The 14,130-nt window shown below is 43.6% G+C and overlaps 1 pseudogene; it reads left to right on the top strand.

The window, feature by feature from the left end:
• The first annotated feature begins 6,505 nt into the window (after positions 1 to 6,505).
• On the top strand, positions 6,506 to 8,582 carry LOC134486642 (sentrin-specific protease 2-like; annotated as a pseudogene).
• The last annotated feature ends 5,548 nt before the right edge of the window (positions 8,583 to 14,130 follow it).

Genomic DNA, 14,130 nt, shown 5'->3' with positions numbered 1-14,130 from the left:
CATTCCTCAACTGTGAATTCTTTGTTTAGCTCTGAACCCCATTTTTTAATAGGGTTATTTGTTTCCCTGGGGCCTAACTTCTTGAGTTCTTTGTATATTTTGGATATAAGGCCTCTATCTGTTGTAGGATTGGTAAAGATCTTTTCCCAATCTGTTGGTTGCCGTTTTGTCCTAACCACAGTGTCCTTTGCCTTACAGAAGCTTTGCAGTTTTATGAGATCCCATTTGTCGATTCTTGATCTTAGAGCATAAGCCATTGGTGTTTTGTTCAGGAAATTTTTTCCAGTGCCCATGTGTTCCAGATGCTTCCCTAGTTTTTCTTCTATTAGTTTGAGTGTGTCTGGTTTGATGTGGAGGTCCTTGATCCACTTGGACTTAAGCTTTGTACAGGGTGATAAGCATGGATCGATCTGCATTCTTCTACATGTTACCCTCCAGTTGAACCAGCACCATTTGCTGAAAATGCTATCTTTTTTCCATTGGATGGCTTTGGCTCCTTTGTCAAAAATCAAGTGACCATAGGTGTGTGGGTTCATTTCTGGGTCTTCAATTCTATTCCATTGGTCTATCTGTCTGTCTCTGTACCAATACCATGCAGTTTTTATCACTATTGCTCTGTAATACTGCTTGAGTTCAGGGATAGTGATTCCCCCTGAAGTCCTTTTATTGTTGAGGATAGCTTTAGCTATCCTGGGTTTTTTGTTATTCCAGATGAATTTGCAAATTGTTCTGTCTAACTCTTTGAAGAATTGGATTGGTATTTTGATGGGGATTGCATTGAATCTGTAGATTGCTTTTGGTAAAATGGCCATTTTTACTAAATTAATCCTGCCAATCCATGAGCATGGGAGATCTTTCCATCTTCTGAGGTCTTCTTCAATTTCTTTCCTCAGTGTCTTGAAGTTCTTATTGTACAGATCTTTTACTTGCTTGGTTAAAGTCACACCGAGGTACTTTATATTATTTGGGTCTATTATGAAGGGTGTCGTTTCCCTAATTTCTTTCTCGGCTTGTTTCTCTTTTGTATAGAGGAAGGCAACTGATTTATTTGAGTTAATTTTATACCCAGCCACTTTGCTGAAGTTGTTTATCAGCTTTAGTAGTTCTCTGGTGGAACTTTTGGGATCACTTAAATATACTATCATGTCATCTGCAAATAGTGATATTTTGACCTCTTCTTTTCCAATCTGTATCCCCTTGATCTCCTTTTGTTGTCTGATTGCTCTGGCTAGAACTTCAAGAACTATATTGAATAAGTAGGGAGAGAGTGGGCAGCCTTGTCTAGTCCCTGATTTTAGTGGGATTGCTTCAAGTTTCTCTCCATTTAGTTTAATGTTAGCAACTGGTTTGCTGTATATGGCTTTTACTATGTTTAGGTATGGGCCTTGAATTCCTATTCTCTCCAGGACTTTTATCATGAAGGGGCGTTGAATTTTGTCAAATGCTTTCTCAGCATCTAATGAAATGATCATGTGGTTCTGTTCTTTCAGTTTGTTTATATAATGGATCACATTGATGGTTTTCCGTATATTAAACCATCCCTGCATGCCTGGGATGAAGCCTACTTGATCATGGTGGATGATTGTTTTGATGTGCTCTTGAATTCGGTTTGCCAGAATTTTATTGAGTATTTTTGCGTCGATATTCATAAGGGAAATTGGTCTGAAGTTCTCTTTCTTTGTTGTGTCTTTGTGTGGTTTAGGTATAAGAGTAATTGTGGCTTCGTAGAAGGAATTCGGTAGGGCTCCATCTGTTTCAATTTTGTGGAATAGTTTGGATAATATTGGTATGAGGTCTTCTATGAAGGTTTGATAGAATTCTGCACTAAACCCATCTGGACCTGGGCTCTTTTTGGTTGGGAGACCTTTTTGACTGCTTTTATTTCCTTAGGAGTTATGGGGTTGTTTAACTGGTTTATCTGTTCCTGATTTAACTTCAATACCTGGTATCTGTCTAGGAAATTGTTCATTTCCTGAAGATTTTCAAGTTTTGTTGAATATAGGTTTTTATAGTAAGATCTGATGATTTTTTGAATTTCCTCTGAATCTGTAGTTATGTCTCCCTTTTCATTTCTGATTTTGTTAATTTGGACGCACTCTCTGTGTCCTCTCGTTAGTCTGGCTAAGGGTTTATCTATCTTGTTGATTTTCTCAAAGAACCAACTTTTGGTTCTGTTGATTCTTTCTATGGTCCTTTTTGTTTCTACTTGGTTGATTTCAGCTCTGAGTTTGATTATTTCCTGCCTTCTACTCCTCCTGGGTGTATTTGCTTCTTTTTGTTCTAGAGCTTTTAGGTGTGCTGTCAAGCTGCTGACATATGCTCTTTCCTGTTTCTTTCTGCAGGCACTCAGCGCTATGAGTTTTCCTCTTAGCACAGCTTTCATTGTGTCCCATAAGTTTGGGTATGTTGTACCTTCATTTTCATTAAATTCTAAAAAGTTTTTAATTTCTTTCTTTATTTCTTCCTTGACCAGGTTATCATTGAGTAGAGCATTGTTCAATTTCCACGTATATGTGGGCATTCTTCCCTTATTGTTATTGAAGACCAGTTTTAGGCTGTGGTGGTCCGATAGCTCGCATGGGATTATTTCTATCTTTCAATTATATGGTCAATTTTGGAGAAAGTACCATGAGGAGCTGAGAAGAAGGTATATCCTTTTGCTTTAGGATAGAATGTTCTATAAATATCCGTTAAGTCCATTTGGCTCATGACTTCTCTTAGTCTGTCGACATCACTGTTTAATTTCTGTTTCCATGATCTGTCCATTGATGAGAGTGGGGTGTTGAAATCTCCCACTATTATTGTGTGAGGTGCAATGTGTGTTTTGAGCTTTAGTAAGGTTTCTTTTACGTATGTAGGTGCCCTTGTATTTGGGGCATAGATATTTAGGATTGAGAGTTCATCTTGGTGGATTTTTCCTTTGATGAATATGAAGTGTCCTTCCTTATCTTTTTTGATGACTTTTAGTTGGAAATTGATTTTATTTGATATTAGAATGGCTACTCCAGCTTGCTTCTTCTGACCATTTGCTTGGAAAGTTGTTTTCCAGCCTTTCACTCTGAGGTAGTGTCTGTCTTTGTCTCTGAGGTGTGTTTCCTGTAGGCAGCAGAATGCAGGGTCCTCGTTGCGTATCCAGTTTGTTAATCTATGTCTTTTTATTGGGGAGTTGAGGCCATTGATATTGAGAGATATTAAGGAATAGTGATTATTGCTTCCCGTTATATTCATATTTGGATGTGAGGTTATGTTTGTGTGCTTTCATTCTCTTTGTTTTGTTGCCAAGACGATTAGTTTCTTGCTTCTTCTAGGGTATAGCTTGCCTCCTTATGTTGGGCTTTACCATTTATTATCCTTTGTAGTGCTGGATTTGTAGAAAGATATTGTGTAAATTTGGTTTTGTCATGAAATATCTTGGTTTCTCCATCAATGTTAATTGAGAGTTTTGCTGGATACAGTAACCTGGGCTGGCATTTGTGTTCTCTTAGGGTCTGTATGACATCAGTCCAGGATCTTCTGGCCTTCATAGTTTCTGGCGAGAAGTCTGGTGTGATTCTGATAGGTCTGCCTTTATATGTTACTTGACCTTTTTCCCTTACTGCTTTTAATATTCTTTCTTTATTTTGTGCGTTTGGTGTTTTGACAATTATGTGATGGGAGGTGTTTCTTTTCTGGTCCAATCTATTTGGAGTTCTGTAGGCTTCTTGTATGTCTATGGGTATCTCTTTTTTTAGGTTAGGGAAGTTTTCTTCTATGATTTTGTTGAAGATATTTACTGGTCCTTTGAACTGGGAGTCTTCACTCTCTTCTATACCTATTATCCTTAGGTTTGATCTTCTCATTGAGTCCTGGATTTCCTGTATGTTTTGGACCAGTAGCTTTTTCCACTTTACATTATCTTTGATAGTGGAGTCAATGATTTCTATGGAATCTTCTGCTCCTGAGATTCTCTCTTCCATCTCTTGTATTCTGTTGGTGAAGCTTGTATCTACAGCTCCTTGTCTCTTCTTTTGGTTTTCTATATCCAGGGTTGTTTCCATGTGTTCTTTCTTGATTGCTTCTATTTCCATTTTTAATTCCTTCAACTGTTTGATTGTGTTTTCCTGGAATTCTTTCAGGGATTTTTGTGTCTCCTCTCTATGGGCTTCTACTTGTTTATTTATGTTTTCCTGGAATTCTTTCAGGCATTTTTGCGATTCCTCTCTGTAGGCTTCTACTTGTTCTCTAAGGGAGTTCTTCACATCTTTCTTGAAGTCCTCCAGCATCATGATCAAAAATGATTTTGAAACTAGATCTTGCTTTTCTGGTGTGTTTGGATATTCCATGTTTGTTTTGATGGGAGAATTGGGCTCCGATGGTGCCATGTAGTCTTGGTTTCTGTTGCTTGGGTTCCTGCGCTTGCCTCTCGCCATCAGATTATCTCTAGTGTTACTTTGTTCTGCTATTTCTGACAGTGGCTAGACTGTCCTATAAGCCTGTGTGTCAGGAGTGCTGTAGACCTGTTTTCCTCTCTTTCAGTCAGTTATGGGGACAGAGTGTTCTGCTTTCGGGCGTGTAGTTTTTCCTCTCTACAGGTCTTCAGCTGTTCCTGTGGGCCTGTGTCTTGACCTTCACCAGGCAGCTTTCTTGCAGCAGAAAATTTGGTCTTACCTGTGGTCCCGAGGCTCAAGTTCGCTCGTGGGGTGCTGCCCACGGGCTCTCTGCAGCGGCAGCAACCAGGAAGACCTGTGCCGCCCCTTCTGGGAGCTTCAGTGCACCAGGGTTCCAGATGGTCTTTGGCTTTTTCCTCTGGCGTCTGAGATGTGTGTGCAGAGAGCAGTCTCTTCTGGTTTCCCAGGCTTGTCTGCCTCTCTGAAGGTTTAGCTCTCCCTCCCACAGGATTTGGGTGCAGAGAACTGTTTATCCGGTCTGTTTCCTTCAGGTTCCGGCGGTGTCTCAGGCAGTGGTCCTGCCGCTCCTGGGCCCTCCCACACGGGAGCCCAGAGGCCTTATACAGTTTCCTCTTGGGCCAGGGATGTGGGCAGGGGTGAGCAGTGTTGGTGGTCTCTTCCGCTCTGCAGCCTCAGGAGTGCCCACCTGACCAGGCGGTTGGGTCTCTCTCTCACGGGGTCTGCTGCGGGCCGGGCGGGAGGTATCTTTCTTAATGGAGTCTATTGACAAAGGTGAGGTTTTCTCTATTCTCTTAGGACAATGTATCGATCCTTGGTGAATTGGTACCAGTTTCCCAAGTTTCCTCTAATATTGAAACACTGAACCATTCTACCCTTCATTCACTCTGAAGGGAAGCTCCTCAGGCAGGAAAGCAACTCAAAAAGTCTCAAGATGGTCCGTAAAACTAATCAGATTCACTAGACTCTTGCCCTGTCAGAGTGAAAGGAAGCTGAGCTGCAAAGAAGACTCTCAAAGGAACCACCCTCAGACCAGCTGTCTTGAAGAAGGTTAGACCAACTGAGGCACCTGGAAAGGGCATTAAGCCATCTACAGGCGGTGGAGATTCTCCAGGTGTCCAGCTTTTGTGAGCTGTCACCATGCTGGGGTGGGCCTTGGTGATGCAGCTGTCTTTGAGTCATTTCTGCTCCTGTAAGGAACCCCTCCCCCATATTCCTATAAGTAACCCAATAAAACCCATTGGTTCACCAAGCAGGACTTTGTTGGTATGGGCACTTTGGTCTGTTCTGAGTTCTTTATCCAGGAGAGAAAAATATTTTGTCAAGTTTAGTACCTGCGAGGTTTTATAACTGTAAAATTCTATGTATTCTTTGTAATTATCAAGCGTATTGTGGAAGATATGTTGAAGGGCACTTACATTTTGTTTCCCATAATTGACCATGATGGGGCAGTTTCCCAAAAGACGAATGTACTAGTCAGGACCAGTTAAATTATGCTGAGGTGATTAAGGTAACTCTGAACTGAGCTATGTATCATTCGTTCAAACTTCTCACTCAGGCAAGGGAGCGCTTTGAAATCCTGGACCTAGTTGGAGTAGGGGAGCGGGTCCACCCTCCAAAGAACATTGGTTTGCTTTCTTTCAGGTGATATCAATACCAGCTATGGAACCCGAAGGCTGTCATCAGGGCAACCCGCTGCGTTAGGTATCATTTCGTGAGGTTTCCTCCAAAGTGGTAGCTGCTAGGTTTAGACCTGTGCCTTACTAGTGATTTGACTAGGACAATCAGTCTGATTTCAAAGTTTTAGGCATTTAGCTGATGACAGCCCCCTAGAAGGATACTTCTGGGGAAGTATTCTTAGAATTCCCCACAGGTTCCCAGAATGGACCCCGGTGAACTGACAACATCTGATTAATCACCAATCGGGTTCCTGATTGCCAAATTTACACGTCTTTGACTGACCCTGACGTGCAAACCAACTCCATAAAGAAGAGCCCAATAGACCCTGAACCCCTACTGGAACAACCCAAGAGTACCCACCCCGAGCCAGGCATACCGTTGCTTTTCCCTTGGAAATTTGAAAGTCTGAATCCTCGAAAAACCAATCCAAGCCGGTCTCCATGTGGCGCCCTAAAGAGCCGAGGGCTGAGATGAAACCCCAAGCTAAAGGAAACGGTCGAAAACGGAAACACCTGGACGAAAGTGGGACAAAGGCCGAATGTGAAGCTTTGGGACAAGGTCAATAAAGGAAATGCCAGGATGGAACAGAGATGGTGTTTAAGGAGCCCGGCAAGGCTCTGAAGAAGACCCCTCAGGAGCATCAAGACCTAGCGTTTCAAAGAGAACAGCCGGGCAAGGCTCAGGGACAGATACCCCTAGAAGACGGTTCAAGAAAGCTGAATCCCCTAGAGTATCCTCCATAGCAGGCTATAACTGAGAAGCAGTTTACTGATGGTGGCAAGGATCGAAAGAGGCGCTATTCTTTCCTGGAGGAAAAAGATCAAAGCTCCCCAAAGAAAAGGTACGGAGAATCACTTCAATACCTTCAATGTAGCCATAATGTGAGGTCCGACCCACACAGGCCTCACCCAACCTTTATGACACATTGAAGAACAAAGGTGGCATGTCAGGGCATCCTCATGGATCAGAAACAGCTCAGGGGGATCAAGAAGCATCGACAGAGGTTCTCTCTACCAAGAGAGAAGAGGTGAGCAGAGGAGACATCTGTAAGTGGGAACAGCTTGGAGCCTGGCTTGCCGGGAACAGAGAATGCAAACATCCTGACCAGTGGCCGCGGTAGGTTACTCCCCAACAAGTTGCCAGTACTTGTAGCAGAGAAAAAGCCTCTCACAGACCAAGAAAAGAACAGAGAAATAGAAGTTACACACGAGATGGAGAAGGAAATTAAGACGGGATTGTGTCCAGGACCCCAAAATGAAATCCTGAGTAGCGGATTCAAACTGCAAATCACCAAAGGAGATATCCAGACCTTGAAGAACGGTCAGTGGCTCAATGATGAGGTCATCAATTTCTACATGAATCTTCTGGTTCAGAGAAACGAAAACCAAGGCTACCCTGCTCTTCATGCCTTTAGCACTTTCTTTTACCCCAAGCTAAAGTATGGCGGGTACAATTCTGTGAAAAGATGGACCCGAGGAATCAATCTCTTTGAAAAAGAACTTATCTTGGTGCCTATTCACCAGAGGGTCCATTGGAGCCTGGTGGTAATCGATTTAAGAAAGCAAAGCATTGTCTACCTCGATTCAATGGGTCAGACAGGGAAAAATATCTGTGAGACCATCTTCCACTATTTACAAAATGAGAGCAAGACCCGAAGGGACATCGAGCTGGACCCTGTGGAGTGGAAGCAGTACAGCTTAACTTCACAGGAGATCCCTCAACAACTGAATGGGAGCGACTGTGGAATGTTCACCTGCAAATATGCAGATTACATCTCTAGAGACCAACCTGTGACCTTTTCTCAGCAACACATGCCCCTCTTCAGGAAGAGGATGGTGTGGGAAATCCTGCACAGTCACTTACTGTAACAGCATCCACCTGGTCGCTATGGTTCCCGCCCTGTCCTTTTCCATCCATGTTTCTAATATACCTCAAGTGGGATGAGTTGAAGAGACTTTAAACAGGTACTGAGCTGTCTGACCGGATGGAGCCCACTCTCTTCAATATTGTCCTAACGTGGGGTGTGGGTCTGCCGCCCTAATGCCATCTCTAGAACGTATATAACTACCGCCAGCTTAGAAACTGCCCTGTCCAACTCATGGAAGACTACGTGATCAAGAAATACTATTTTAATGCTGAATTTAGTCCATGAATTGGGGTTTTTCATTTTGTTTTTTTGTTTGCGTATTTTGTTTTTCATTGTTTTTTTTTGTTTTGTTTTCATTTGTGTTTTTGGTTTTGTTTATTGTTGTTTGGTTTTTATGTTTTTTTGTTTTGTTGTGTTTTGTTTTTTGTTTTTTGTTTCCCCAATGAATTCAGGTTTCTTGAATGTAGGACAGAACTTGCTAGAAAAATATCCTTTTTTTGGTGTTTTCTTTTGGGGGAAAAGCTCTAATTCTCATTCACACTTTAGTGGCTATATAAGTGCTCCTTTCCCCTCAGTTTGCTGAGGTTATATTTTCTAAGAATTTGTCGATTTTCTCTAAATTTTTAAATTAATTGTCTTGTTTGACAATAGCACTGTTTTCCTAAAATTATTTCAAAACTTTATTGGTATTAAGTTAATTTAGTGTTAAATGTTAAACGTGGGAGATTTTGTTAGATTTTTCAAGTCAGCATTAGACAGGTGTGGTGGTTTGAATAGGTTGTTCCCCATAGATTTTTGTGTTTGAATGTTTGGCCCATGGGCAATGTTACTATTAGGAGGTGTGGCCTTGTTTGAGAAAGTGTGGCCTTGGAGGAGGTGTGGCACTGTAGGGGTGAGCTTTGAGGTCTCCTATGCTTAAATTAAACCCAGTGTCAAATTCCAGTGTCTTCCTGGCTGCCTTTGGATCTAGAAGTAGAGTTCTGTGCTCCTCCAGCACCATGTCTCCCTGTACACTGCCATATTTCCTGCCATGACGATAAGGGACTGAACCATTAAACCTGTAAGCCAGCCACAATTAAATGCTGTACTTTTGTAAGAATGACCTTGGTCATGGTGTCTCCTCACAGCAGTCAAACTATAAAGATAGCATATTTTATACTAAATGTTTAAAAAGCTAAATTTTATCTTTTTCTCATTAAATTTTTGTTTCTTTTGATTTTTGAGAAAGGATTTGTCCCTGTAGTCAAGCCTGGTGTAAAGCTCATCAGAGTCCCAGTGCTGGAATTACAGTTTGAACCACCATGCCCAGCTGTTTAATTGTTTTAAGTAGCGTAAACTAATTTAATTAAGCATAGAATTGATATTAAACAATGAGAGGACACGTGAGGTAACTGAGCCATAATCAAAGATTGAGTGAAGGAGACAACATAAAAACAATAGCTTGATACACAAAGTAATGTGGTGTGCAAGCTGAACCCAAAAAAACAGGTCCTTTGATTGTTCAAAATAAGTAACTAGACAATGATCTTCCAGTATTCTTCCCCATGCAAAACATTTTCTCTTTGGACATTTAAAACACTGCTGAAAATTTTAGGTTACAGAGGAGTCAGACCTGTTGGCTTTTGTTTAATTCTCAAGAGAAAGAGACCTGCATGGGCAGGGGAGAAAGAATTTTTTTTTTAAAGAAAAAAAAAAAGGTAAAGGGATTGGAGAGATGGCTCAGTAGGTAAGAGCCCTGGTTGTTCCCCCAGATGACTGGGGTTTGATTCTCAGCACCCAAATGTCAGCACCCAGCTCTCTATAACTCCAGTTCCAAGGGGTCTACTGCCCTCTTCTGGCTTCTGTGGGCACTGCATGCAGGTGGTGCACAGATATCCATGAAAGCAGAACACCCATACTTAGCATATTAGCTTTTGAAATTGAAAAGTAGACAGGGGTCTGTACATAGGTGGTCACTTCTCCATCCTCATCTTCATCTCTCTCATCTCCCTCTGAAGAGCAGCAGCTGACCTCCCCTGACCCTAAAACCTTTTTGCTTTACCACTGAGAACAAATCTCCTCTTCTTTCTGTAAATGCACCATGTCTCAACACAGGGCTGACCACAGCTTCTCTTCTCAGCCACAACTCTCCTCTCAGTCATGGCCCCAACTCTCATCCCAAATAAGAACCTGCTGTCCTTCCTGAGTCTGGTCCAGGGAGGAAGGTGTCCACTAAAGGGCAGGCCCAGGCATCCAGGCAAGGCCCATGCATCCGTGCTAAGGTCCAGGAGCCAAGGGAGAAAGTGCAGCAGGTTCATCAGGCACCAGGCCCCTCTGAAGCCCAGACTAGGTCGGTTTAACACAGTAGAGTGGTTGATCTGAGTAAAGTGCCTGGTCTTGCTGTGGAACCATGACCAGCCTCCTAGTGTGCTCTTCCAATAGCATTCTAACTCTTCAGTGATGAGTTCAGTTCCTGCTCCCATAGGCTTGTTTCTGCAGGGCCTGTTCCAGTGCTTACCTGCCCTGCATGTACCTCTGGTCTGTGTGCTCCAGTGCACACCTGCCCTGTGTGCACCAATGGTTTGTGTACTTCAGTGCACCTGTCCTCTGCACTGCTGGTGTGTGTGTGCTCTGTGACAGGCACAGAACTCCATTCCTGCACAAAGAAGTCACATGAGCACAGACATCTGTGTTTTAGCAGACTTCACTGAAGACTGAAGAGATGAAGGAGGTTTACATAGAAAAAATACAAAAATCATAAAATTGAATATTAGACTTATGTAGAGTGTAAAAAAGGCCACCACTCACACTGCCTGGGTTCTGGCTGTCCAGGAAGGCACACGCATACCTACGCCCTTTTTAAATCACAAAGTCTATATACAAAAGCCAAGTCAGAGACACTTTTTTGAAGATATTTATTTCAGAGATTAGGATCCAATGTGTAAGTCATGGTGGTGTCGTTCTGCTTCTGGGGGTCAGGGGTTGGGGGTAGAGAGGATCACAGTTGTGCAGCCAGGTGCTTGACTGGGCAGATCAGTTAGCTACATTCTATAAAGAGTCAAGCCTTTGGGTAAAGGTCGTTTTCATTTTGATCTGTAAGATGGGTTATCTGAGGTGCCACTGACCCCTGCTACTACAGCTCTAAGAAGTTTTCAGCAGAGGGTCAGGCCCAGGTGGCCACGAGGTAGAAACCCTGGGGGAGGCTCCCACTGCTCTGGTGTTTCTCTTCTGTACCTGGGTGCCCAGATAGGGGTTATACTGCCCCAGGTCCCAGGTCCCAGGTCCCAGGTTTCCCTCAGTCCTCTAACCTCTGACATCTTACTCTGTCCTGCAACCTAGACTAGGGACACAAGGCCTATCGCAGAGGTCTAGGACATAACCATTTGTACACATGCATACATAAGCACTCTCTGTCTGTCTGTCTGTCTGTCTGTCTGTCTCTCTCTCTCTCTGTATCTATGTGTTTATTCATTTGTTTTAGTTGTTTGTGTGTGCGATTTTTTGTGTGTTAGGGTGGGGTGGGGGAGTTGTGGGCACACACTTTCCATTCCTGTGACACTTGGTTGGCACAATCTGCCCCATCAGTGTGAGACCCTGTGAGGCAAAAGACCTCTCACCCGTCCCTACAGCCATTTCTGACATTTTCTGCTAAGTAGATAACACCAGAAGGTTTCCACTCCCAGGATGGAGGGTTCTCTCTCCCTAGGACTTTGGGGACATTTGCTCATGTCACAGGCTCAATGACTTGGGTGTCCCTGCCTCCTCTATGAAAGTAAATAACTAGAGGGACTTTGTAAATATTGCCTTTGCTGAGGCAGCATAGACGCTGAGCCACTTAGCCCTGGCATCCATCTTTAGCACCAAACGAAACAAAACAACGCACTTAGACACGCCCACTGCCACTCCCAAGATGGAGAGTAGTTACATGGATGGGCCTCAGTGGCACTAAAAGTTATGGAAAGCTTCCTGCCAATTCCAGGATTGCAACCCTAAAGAAAGGTCCCTTTTCAGGTCCTGCCTGGCACGTAGCTGTTTGACATGAGGCTGTCAACACAGGTGGAGAACATCATCAATTCAGATCACTGCAGGCCAAGAGGTTACCAGATTGGCACTGTGCCCAATGTTAAACCTTACACAGAGTCATAGACTTCAGGGTCACAGGTATGCTGGGGTGGAGGCTTGGGTTCCATTTTGTCATTACACAACAGGATTGGAATGTCACAGCTATTGGAACCAGTGGTTAGTGAGGACAAGCTGATGCTCCCTTAAGAGATAAGGAGGTGAGGGGGTGTTAACACAACCCTAAACATCCAACAGGAAGTGAGACTAGGGGAAGTGTACAGAGATCAACACAGGTTTTCTAAACGTGTGCTCATCACCAGGCTGCCTGCTCTGAAAAGAAGCAGGAAATTCTGCCCAAGTGGAAGGTTTCTGGGGCTCTCCACAATTGGAAGGTAAGCTTAGTGTTGTAGGATAGGAGCATCTGAAGACTTTCATTAAGGGAAGAAGGAAGGAAGAAAGGGAGGGAGGGAGGAAAAGAGGGAGGGAAGAAAGAAAGAAGGAAGTATGGAAGAAGGAAGGAGGGAAGGAGGAGGGAAGAAGGGAAGGAGGGAGGGAAGGAAAGGTGGGAGGGAAGGAGAGAAGGAAAGAAGGAAGGGAGAAGGAAGGAAAGGGAGAGAGGGAAGGAGGAAGGAGGATGGGATGGAGGAAGGGAGGGAGGAAAAGAGAAAAGGGAGGAGGGAGGGAGAGGAGGAGGAATTGGGGTTGACTGAGGATATACTCAGTGGTCGAGTACTTGCCTCGCACACCCAGGCTCTTACAAAAGCCCAAACTGGAGCAAAAAGGACTCAAAGTTTCCAGTATTGAAGGAGGAAGCAGCGAGAAGCAAACACATCCTGAACACCCATCTCACCTGCCTCTGCCACTAGGGAGCTGTGTGAGTGGGAAAGGCCTCTCCTAGAACCCAGCCAGGCTGTCAAAGACACAGATTAGGGAGAAATCCTTGGGCTAGCCTGGCCTTTGGCCCTGCTCTAGAGGATGTGGAGTGCTTCCCAGGAAGGTTTGAAAGGATCCCAGCCAGAAGATTCAGCCAGGGCTCTGAGGGACGGGACAGGCAATTGAATCAGTAACTTATCAGATGCCTCATGCCTAACCCTAAAGATGTACTTCCTTAAAGGCATGGTGTGTGGAAGGGACAGGGAGCCCACGACTGCCAAGGGCCTCCCTTAGCAATTCTGCCCCCAGGAGATCAGTGAAAGGGAGCACACAGACCACCCCCATTTGCCCTGCACCCACTGTGTGGGCTCCTACCTCCACTTTCTCTACCACTTGCTTGACAAAGGAGCAGACCTTACTAGAGCAGGTAATAATCATGCTCTCCAGGCTCTCATACTGGCTGGAGATTCCATAGAAGGCGCTGGTCATCGATGTTGGTGTTGAGTTCTGCCTGCCAGAGACAGAGGAAGGTGTGTTGTCTGCTGGTGTGTCCTAGGGTTCCAAGGACCAGAGAACAGGACTTTCAAAGAATGGGTGCAGGGGCAGACAAGTAGAGCCAGTAGACTTAACTTCATTTTCAGCAATATGGAGAATGTGGGATTTTTACAGGGGTTATGCATGTTTAGCATAGTACTCTTGGTACATTGTGGCTTCAGAAGGGCCAGTGTCTAAGCAAAGTAAACTGCACACCTATTGGTTTTGTGCTGGTTGGTAGGGAACAGAAGGGAAAATTGGAGTGAACTGTCTGTAGGTACCACTTGTGACTGTGGCACAAACTTCCAGTGACTGGATACATTGAAATCACGTGAACACCCTTTACCAGTGGTCTCTAGACAAAGCTGTGTGGCAATTTACTCTATGGGAAGAAACAAGTTCACATTCCATTGTTTGAAAAGTTACTTGCTTTTGTTACTTTTGCTATATATTTTATTGTATCTAAATGTCTTAGGCAATCTAAGAACAAATGTAAATGTAAAGATGCAGTAAAAAGGAATTGCTTAGTGTTCCTGGCTCAGTGTGTGAACAAAAGCCTTAAACAAAGACAGCTGTAAACAAATCCCATGGGTTAGGCTTCTTTTCTTCTTTTTTTTTTTAAGTTTTTTGTTTTTGACTTTTGTGATTTTCTCTTTTGATATTTTCTTAACCTGTATGTGCTGTAAAAATAATTAACATGGAAATAGCTCGAGATGGCGCCTAGCTTTACTTTAATGTCTTATGAAGTTT

The sequence above is a fragment of the Rattus norvegicus genome, chromosome 4 (assembly GCF_036323735.1).
Source record: "Rattus norvegicus strain BN/NHsdMcwi chromosome 4, GRCr8, whole genome shotgun sequence".
NCBI lineage: Eukaryota > Metazoa > Chordata > Mammalia > Rodentia > Muridae > Rattus > Rattus norvegicus.
Note: the sequence above shows the minus strand (reverse complement) of the source record. Positions and strands in the feature narration are given on the sequence as shown.